This window comes from Tachyglossus aculeatus, chromosome X1 (assembly GCF_015852505.1).
Source record: "Tachyglossus aculeatus isolate mTacAcu1 chromosome X1, mTacAcu1.pri, whole genome shotgun sequence".
Taxonomy (NCBI): Eukaryota; Metazoa; Chordata; class Mammalia; order Monotremata; family Tachyglossidae; genus Tachyglossus; species Tachyglossus aculeatus.
The window spans coordinates 56,819,651-56,829,491 of NC_052101.1; positions in this window are offsets into that span (position 1 = coordinate 56,819,651).

A 9,841-nucleotide genomic window follows, 5' to 3' on the forward strand; every position below is an offset into this window, starting at 1 on the left:
AGAGGCTGTGAGCCCGTTGTGGGCAGGGATGGTCTCCATTTGTTATTGAATTGTACTTCCCAAGCGCTTAGTACAGTGCTCTGCACACAGTAAGCGCTCAATAAATACGATTGAATGAATGAATACATAAAGTATTAAAGCTCATGACCTCATTGCAGACCTGTAAAAATGCACTATTCTGGTTACAACTCGGGGGGAGGGGGCAGGGGAATTGCTAATTTTCTGGTCAATTCATCCAATCATATTTATTGAGCGCTTACTGTGTGCAGAGCACTGTACTAAGTGCTTAGAAAGTACAATTCAGCAACAAATAGAGACAATCCCTGCCCACAGTGGGCTCACAGTCTAGAAGGGAGGGAGACAGTCATCAAAACAAGTAAACAGGCATACAGTCACTCATCCTATTCCATCTGGATTACTGTATCAGCCTCCTTGCTGACCTCCCAGCCTCCTGTCTCTCCCCACTCCAGTCCATACTTCACTCTGCTGCCTGGATCATTTTTCTATAGAAATGTTCAGGACATGTCACTCCGCTCCTCAAAAAAACTCCAGTGGTTGCCCATCCACCTCCACATCAAACAAAAACTCTTCACCATTGTTTCTAAAGCACTCCGTCACCTTGCCCCTCCTACCTCTCCTTGCTACTCTCCTTCTACAACCCAGCCTGCATGCTTCGCTCCACTAGTGCTAACCTTCTTACTGTGCCTTGATCTCGTCTGCTTCACTGTCGACCCCTAGCCCAGGTCCTGCCTCTGGCCTGGAACGCTCTCCCTCATCAAATCTGACAGAAAATTACTCTCCCCCTCTTCAAAGCCTTATTGAAGGCACATCTCATCCAAAAGGCCTTCCCAGATTAAGCCTCCCCTTTTACCTTCTCCCATTCCCTTCTGCATCACCCTGACTTGCTCCCTTTGTTCTTCCCCCTCCCAGCCCTGCAGCACTTATGCACACATCTGTAATTTATTTGTATTGATGTCTGTCTCCCCCCTTCTAGACTGTAAGCTCTTTGTGGGCAGGGAATGTGTCTGTTTATTGTTGTAGTGTACTCTCCCAAGCACTTAGTACAGTGTTCTGCATGCAGTAAGCACTCAATAAATACAGCTGAATGAATAAAGAGTGAACAGGTGAGAAGCAGCATGGCCTAGTGGAAACAGCACAGGCCTGGGAGTCAGAGAACCTGGATTCTAATTCCAGCTCTGCCAAATGCTTGCTGTGTGACCTTGGGGAAGTCATTTCACCTCTCTGTCCCTCAGTTTCCTGTTCTCCCTCCTATTTAGACTGTGAGCCTTATGAGGGACAAAGACTGTGTCCAACCTAATCCACTTGTACCTTCCCCAGCACTTAGAGCAGTATTTGACATATAGTAACAAATCAATCAATCAATCAATCAATCGTATTTATTGAGCACTTACTATGTGCAGAGCACTGTACTAAGCGCTTGGGAAGTACAAATTGGCATCACATAGAGACAGTCCCTACCCAACAGTGGGCTCACAGTCTAAAAGGGGGAGACAGAGAACAGAACCAAACATACCAACAAAATAGAAACGTACAAGTAAAATAAATAAATAAATAAATAAATAAATAGAGTAATAAATATGTACAACCATAATAAATATGTACAACCATAATAATGCCATAACAAATGCCATTAAAAAAAGAAGAAAAAAAGAAGGAAGGAGGAGAAAAGAAGGAGGTAAGAGGGCCCTTGAGATCACATCCTGTACTTTCATTGTACTGTTCTAAGCACTAAATTCAGGGATCTGCACGAAGAAGAAACTCAATGGGTGAATGAACTTTCACTGCCATGCAGTCTCCTGCTTTTCCTCTGTTGCTCACCAGGCTGAGGTCCAGACCAAGAGAAGAAGAACTGTGAAAATGATTTCCTGAGACTGGTCAAGAGGTTGTTTACGCCCTCTTCTCTACCCTCAGGGGCAAAGCTAATGGAGGTGCCAAACCCTGGGGGTGATTGCCTTCCCCAACCCCAACTCATTTGAGCTGGGACCTGTAGATTCATATACAATATCTGTCTAGCAAGGGTGAAATCAGAGATGGTCTGAGCAAAGTACATATATGACCAAGCAAACTGTTGATATCTGCTCCCCGCTGGCAGCTAATGCTAAGGTAACCTAGCTTGATGTAGGGAATCAGACTCCAGAGTCAATCCCAAACTTATCATTATTATCATTATTATTATTCATTGCATTTCTTAGGTGCTTATTTTGTGACAAGCACAAACTGGGGAAGGGACTGGCCCAGTTATGAAGCAGGTTTAAAAAAATTCAAAAAGCAGCACAAGGTGGGGGAAGGAGAGAGGTGGCTGTAAGATGGCAGGGGGGTGGGAAGGGTGGATTTTGGGTGTGGGAGAGGGATGTGAAAGAAATACATGAGGAAATGGGGAGGACGATTTAAAAATCCCGATAAGGTGGAACGGGAGAGGCCAGGAGATCGGGTGGCAGCAGGATTGCCCGATTTCCAGGCAGAGACGCCTTGCACTTTTGCTGAAGTGAAAGTTGCCTACCCTATGATGGGACCAAAATGACCTGTCTGAGTCCCCAAGGAAGCCAGTAGCTTATTTTTCAAGGCTCCACTGGACATTGAAGTGAGTCCAGGAAGGGAGCTCAATCTAAGTTGCTGCCTGCTTTTACTATTTTTAAGATAGATGTAAAGAAACTTAAATCTGGAGTCTGAGATAACATTCATCTGTTCCCCAATGGTAGGCAACTTCTTTTTTTTTGCAGCACCATTGAGCTAAAAGGTGACCTTAGGATATGTCTCTCCCATCCTAAAAAAACCCTCTCTTGACCCCACCTCACCTTCTAGTTATCGCCCCATATCCCTCCTACCATTCCTTTCCAAACTCCTTGAATGAGTCGTCTACACATGCTGACTCGAATTCCTCAACACCAACTCTCTCCTCGACCCCCTCCAGTCTGGCTTCCGTCCCCTACATTCCACGGAAACTGCCCTCTCAAGGGTCACCAATGACCTCCTGTTTGCCAAACCCAATGGCTCATACTCTATCCTAATCCTCCTCGACCTCTCAGCTGCCTTCGACACTGTGGACCACCCCCTTCTCCTCAACACGCTATCCAACTTTGGCTTCACAGACTCCGTCCTCTCCTGGTTCTCCTCTTATCTCTCCGGTCGTTCATTCTCAGTCTCTTTTGCAGGCTCCTCTTCCCCCTCCCATCCCCTTACTGTGGGGGTTCCTCAAGGCTCAGTTCTTGGTTCCCTTCTGTTCTCGATCTACACTCACTCCCTTGGTGATGTACACTCACTCACTCACTTCGCTCCCACGGCTTCAACTATCATCTCTATGCTGATGACACCAAAATCTACATCTCTGCCCCTGCTCTCCCTCCCTCCCTCCAGGCTCACATCTCCTCCTGCCTTTAGGACATCTCCATCTGGATGTCTGCCCTCCACCTAAAACTCAACATGTCCAAGACTGAACTCCTTGTCTTCCCTCCCAAACCCTGTCCTCTCCCTGACTTTCCCATCACTGTTGACGGCACTACCATCCTTCCCATCTCACAAGCCTGCAACCTTGGTGTCATCCTCGACTCCGCTCTCTCGTTCACCCCTCACATCCAAGCCATCACCCAAACCTACCGGTCTCAGCTCTGCAACATTGCCAAGATCCGCCCTTTCCTCTCCATCCAAACCACTACCCTGCTCGTTCAAGCTCTCATCCTATCCCGTCTGGACTACTGTATCAGACTCCTCTCCGATCTCCCATCCTCTTGTCTCTCCCCACTTCAATCCATACTTCACGGTGCTGCCTGGATTGTCTTTGTCCAGAAATGCTCTGGGCATGTTATTCCCCTCCTCAAAAATCTCCAGTGGCTACCAATCAATCTGTGCATCAGGCAGAAACTCCTCACTCTCGGCTTCAAGGCTCTCCATCACCTCACCCCCTCCTACCTCACCTCCCTTCTCTCCTTCTAAAGCCCAGCCCGCACCCTCTGCTCCTCCGCTGCTAATCTCCTCACCGTGCCTCGTTCTCGCCTGTCCCGCCGTCGACCCCCAGCCCACGTCACCCCCCTGGCCTGGAATGCCCTCCCTTCCCACATCCGCCAAGCTAGCTCTCTTCCTCCCTTCAAGGCCCTACTGAGAGCTCACCTCCTCCAGGAGGCCTTCCCAGACTGAGCCCCCTCCTTCCTCTCCCCCTCCTCCTCCTCTCCATCCCCTCCACCTTACCTCCTTCCCTTCCCCATAGCACCTGTATATATGTATATATGTTTGTACGTATTTATTACTCTATTTATTTTACTTGTACATATCTATTCTATTTATTTTATTTTGTTAATATGTTTGGTTTTGTTCTCTGTCTCCCCCTTCTAGACTGTGAGCCCACTGTTGGGTAGGGACCGTCTCTATGTGTTGCCAACTTGTACTTCCCAAGTGCTTAGTACAGTGTTCTGCACACAGTAAGTGCTCAATAAATATGATTGATTGATTGATTGATATGTTGGAATAGTAAGACATTCTGAAGTCCAACGTTCAGGGGCGTATAGAGCCAGAATGTTTAGTGGCTGTCTGCAACATAAAGCTCATGTCAGTTAGCAGTGCCAAGCTGAGGGGGCTACCCCCAGCCTGCAATGCAGACTGCGGAGCTGCTTCAGAACCTCCTAGAGTTGCCCAGAGCCTTTGGATTTGGACCAGAGTAAACCTGGAGGCCAGCTTGAAATATCTTACTTTGGGCTTGAGCTCAGTTTCTAGTCTGGAGACTCTTGGAGTGAGGGCTGGTTTCCAACCCTTCTCCCCATCCTCTCCCCTGCCACCCAGCTCCCAGGGATTCCAGTTCAGCATTGCAAGGGGATCCAGTGGATTCAGAGAAGCAGTGTGGCTCAGTGGAAAGAGCACGGGCTTAAGAGTCAGAGGTCATAGGTTCTAATCCCGACTCTACCACTTGTCTGCTGTGTGACTTTGGGCAAGTCACTTAACTTCCCTGGGCCTCAGTTACCTCATCTGTAAAATGGGGATTAAGACTGTGAGACCCATGTGGGACAACCTCATTACCTTGTATCCCCCCCCAGCGCTTAAAACAGTGCTCAGCACATAGTAAGCACTTAACAAATGCCATCATTATTCATTATTATTATTATTCAGGACCCTGAGTGGATTAGAACCATAGGGGCATAAAAGGGTTAAGAGAAATGTCGAGGCCCTCAAGAGACAGGGTCTTTGTCTAATTCTCACTTGTATACCCTTTCCCAGTGCTTAGTATAGTGCTCTGCACACAACAGTGCTTGGCACACAGTAAGCACTTAACAAATGCCATCATTATTAATAAATACTACTGCTACTAACAAAGGAAATTCACTCAGTAGCCTGGCCTGGAGAAGAAAGCACCAAGCTGGGAGCTTGGGCAACTGGGTTCTATTGCCAGCTCCATCCTGACCTTGGGTGAGGGACTCCACCCCTTTAGGTTTCTCTGGCTATAAAATAGTAGTGAGACTGCTCTTTCCCTCATCTAAAGAATTCAAAGGACTTTCCTCAGTGTCCTCAGTGTGACCTAGTGGAAAGAGCACAGAAATGGGAGTCAGGTAGGCTCAGTTTCTAGTCCCCACTCTGCCGCTGGTCTGCAGTGTGACTTCTCTGGGCCTCAGTTTCATTATCTGTAAAATGGGGATTACATACCCACAACAACAATCTCTCTCTCTTAGTTTGGGAGTCCCATGTAGAACAGGGACTGTGGGCAATCTAATTATCTTGTATCCACCCAGTGCTTTAGCACAGTGCCTGATACAAGTACATGCACTTGGATCTGTGACCTTACACTTGCACTTGGATCTGTGATCTTTGGGCAGTTGCTTTGCACCCCACCCTCAACCCCACAGCACTTATGCACGTATCTTTAAATCATATATTATAAATGATTTATATTAAAATCTTTCTCTCCCTGTAGACTGAAGCTCGTCATGGGCAGGGAAATGTATCTGCCAACTGGTTTCTGCCCCCTTCATTCCACGGAAACTGCCATTTTAAAGGTCACAAATGATCTCCTTGCCAAATACAATAACCTCTACTCCATCCTAATCCTCTTTGACTTCTCAGCCATGTTTGCCACTCTCGACCACCCCCTTCTCCTGGAAACATTTTCCAACCATGGCTTCACTGACACTGTCTTCTCCTGGTTCTCCTCCTATCTCTCCAGTCAGTCCTTCTCAGTTTCTTTAGTGGGCTCTTCCTCTGTCTCCATCTCCCTAACTGCGGGAGTCCCTCAAGGCTCAGTTCTAGGTGAGCTTCTATTCTCCATCTACACCCACTCCCTTGGAGAACTCATTCACTCCCATGGCTTCAACTACCACCTCTATGCAGATGATTCCCAAATCGACATCTCCAGCCCTGATTTCTCTCTTCTGCAGTCATCATCATCATCATCAATCGTATTTATTGAGCGCTTACTGTGTGCAGAGCACTGTACTAAGCGCTTGGGAAGTACAAGTTGGCAACATATAGAGACAGTCCCTACCCAACAGTGGGCTCACAGTCTAAAAGGGGGAGACAGAGAACAAAACCAAACATACTAACAAAATAAAATAAATAGAATAGATATGTACAAGTAAAATAAATAAATAAATAGAGTAACAAATATGTACAAACATATATACATATATACAGGTGCTGTGGGGAAGGGAAGGAGGTAAGATGGGGGGATGGAGGAGGGACGAGGGGGAGAGGAAGGAAGGGGCTCAGTCTGGGAAGGCCTCCTGGAGGAGGTGAGCTCTCAGTAGGGCCTTGAAGGGAGGAAGAGAGCTAGCTTGGCGGGTGGGCAGAGGGAGGGCATTCCAGGCCCGGGGGATGACGTGCGCCGGGGGTTGATGGCGGGACAGGCGAGAACGAGGTACGGTGAGGAGATTAGCAGCAGAGGAGCAGAGGGTGCGGGCTGGGCTGTAGAAGGAGAGAAGGGAGGTGAGGTAGGAGGGGGCAAGGTGATGGAGAGCCTTGAAGCCCAGGGTGAGGAGTTTCTGCCTGATGTGCAGATTGATTGGTAGCCACTGGAGATTTTTGAGGAGGGGAGTAACATGCCCAGAGCGTTTCTGGACAAAGACAATCTGGGCAGCAGCATGAAGTATGGATTGAAGTGGGGAGAGACACGAGGATGGGAGATCAGAGAGAAGGCTGATTCAGTAGTCCAGACGGGATAGGATGAGAGCTTGAATGAGAAGGGTAGCAGTGTGGATGGAGAGGAAAGGGCGGATCTTGGCAATGTTGCGGAGCTGAGACCGGCAGGTTTTGGTGACGGCTTGGATGTGAGGGGTGAACGAGAAAGCGGAGTCGAGGATGACACCAAGGCTGCGGGCTTGTGAGATGGGAAGGATGGTAGTGCCGTCAACAGAGATGGGAAAGTCAGGGAGAGGGCAGGGTTTGGGAGGGAAGACAAGGAGTTCAGTCTTGGACATGTTGAGTTTTAGGTGGAGGGCAGACAACCAGATGGAGATGTCCTGAAGGCAGGAGGAGATGCGAGCCTGGAGAGAGGGGGAGAGAGCAGGGGCAGAGATGTAGATCTGGGTGTCATCAGCGTAGAGATGATAGTTGAAGCCGTGGGAGCGAATGAGGTCACCAAGAGAGTGCGTGTAGATCTTGCATTTCCTCCTGCTTTCAGGACATCTCTACCTAGCTGTCCCACCACCACCTCAAACTTCAAAACATAACTCCTTATCTTCTCACCCAAACCCTGTCCTCCCCGACTTTCCCATCAGTATAGACGGCAGCACCATCCTCCCAGTCTCACAAGCCCTTAACATTGTTTTCCTCGATTCATCTCTCTCATTCAACTGACATATTTAATGTCACCAAATGCTGTTGATTCAACCTTCACAGCATCACTAAAATCTGCCCCTTCCTCTTCATCCAAATTGCTACCATGTTAATCCAAGCACTTAGTCTATTCCACCTTGATTACTGCACCAGCCTCCTTGTTGACTTCCCTGCCTCCTGTATCTCCCCAGTCGAGTCCACACTTCACTCTGCTGCCCAGATCATTTTTCTACAGAACCATTCAGTCCGTGTTTCCCTATTCCTCAAGAACCTTCAGTGGTTGCCCATCCACCTCCAAATCAAACAGAAACTCCTTACCATAGGCTTTAAAGCACTCAATCACTTTAATTAATTAATTAATGATGACATTTATTAAGTGCTTACTATGTGCAAAACACTGTTCTAAGTGCTGGGGAGGTTACAGGGTGATCAGGTTGTCCCACAGTAGGCTCACAGTGTTAATCCCCATTTTACAGATGAGGTAACTGAGGCCGAGAGAAGTGAAGTGACTTGCCCAACGTCACACAGCTGGCAAGTGGTGGAGCTGGGATTTGAACCCATGACCTCTGACTCCAAAGCCCGTGCTCTTCCCACTGAGCCATGCTGCTTCTCTTCACTTTGCTCCCTCTTACCTTACCTCCCTAATTTCCTACTACAACCCAGGCTGCACAATTTGCTCCTCTGATGCCAACCTATTCTGAACCCCAATCTCATTTGTCTCGCCACTGACTTATCACCTACATCCTGCCTCTGGCTTATAATGCCCTCCCTCTTCATAGCCAACAGATGATCCTTCTCTCCACCTTCAAAGCCTTATTTGAGGTACATCTCCTCCAAAAGGCCTTCCCTGACTAGGCCCTCACTTCCTCTTCTCCCACTCCCTTCTGTGTCACCCTTGTACTTGGATTTGCACCCTTTATTCACATTCCCTCAGCCCCACAGCACTTAGGTACATATCTGTAATTTATATATGTATTTTAATAATGATGGCATTTGTTATGCGCTTACTATGTGTGAAGCACTGTTCTAAGCACTGGGGGGGATACAAGGTGATCAGGTTGTCCCACGTGGGGCTCGCAGTCTTAATCCCAATTTTAGAGATGAGGTAACTGAGGTACAGAGAAGTTAAGTGGCTTGCCCAAGATCACACAACTGACAAGTGGCAGAGCTGGGATTCAAACCCATGACCCCTGACTCCCAAGCCCATGCTCTTTCCACTGAGCCACGTTTTTAATATCTGTCTCCCCCTCTAGACTGTAAGCTCATTGTGGGCAAGGAACTTATCTACCAATTCTGCTTTATTGTACTCTCCTTAGCGCTTAGTACAGTGCTCTGCACACAGTAAGCACTAAAGACAATTAATTGATTGATACTCCCCCAAGTGCTTAGTACAATGCTGTGCATTTAGTATGCACTCAATAAATACCATTGATGTTGAAAATAAGTGCTTAATAAATACCATTAATGTGATTCTTAGCAAGTATTACCTTACAGATAGGGAAACTCATGTTCCAAGGGGCAAAGTGACTTATCCAGGCCAGTGGTGGAGTCTGATTTAGAGCCTGGGGCTCAGCTTTCCTCTCCCAGATACTGGGAAGGTGAAGGAAAACATATAGTTGATTGTTTCAGACACTGATAGTTTCAGAAATTGATTCAGACACTCTCACTGGCTCATGGGGACTCAATGTCCAACAAGGGGAAACTGGCAACAACAGTTCTTCCAGCAGATGTGTTTTTACTATGTGGTTTGTGCTATCACTCCCAGTGAGGTGTAGTGTGGAGAACGCAAAAGCACCTTTAATTCCACTCTACCGGTCCAGGCACAGAGCAGTCCAAGGACTGAGTGGTCTATATACTGAGTGGTCTATGTAACTAAGCACAGGCCACTTACATGGGTGGGGTTTTAGCACATCCTTTCTTTTGCATAAACCCGCTCCTGGTAGCTCCCCTTGGGCCTCCCAAAGATGCTCCCACAGGAGTGAACTCTCATTAGTTCCAGTGCCATCAGGTTCTGCAGCTTCTCATTGGCAGTTGGGCACCAAGTTGGCAGCCCTTGTTCTCCAATGGTCCT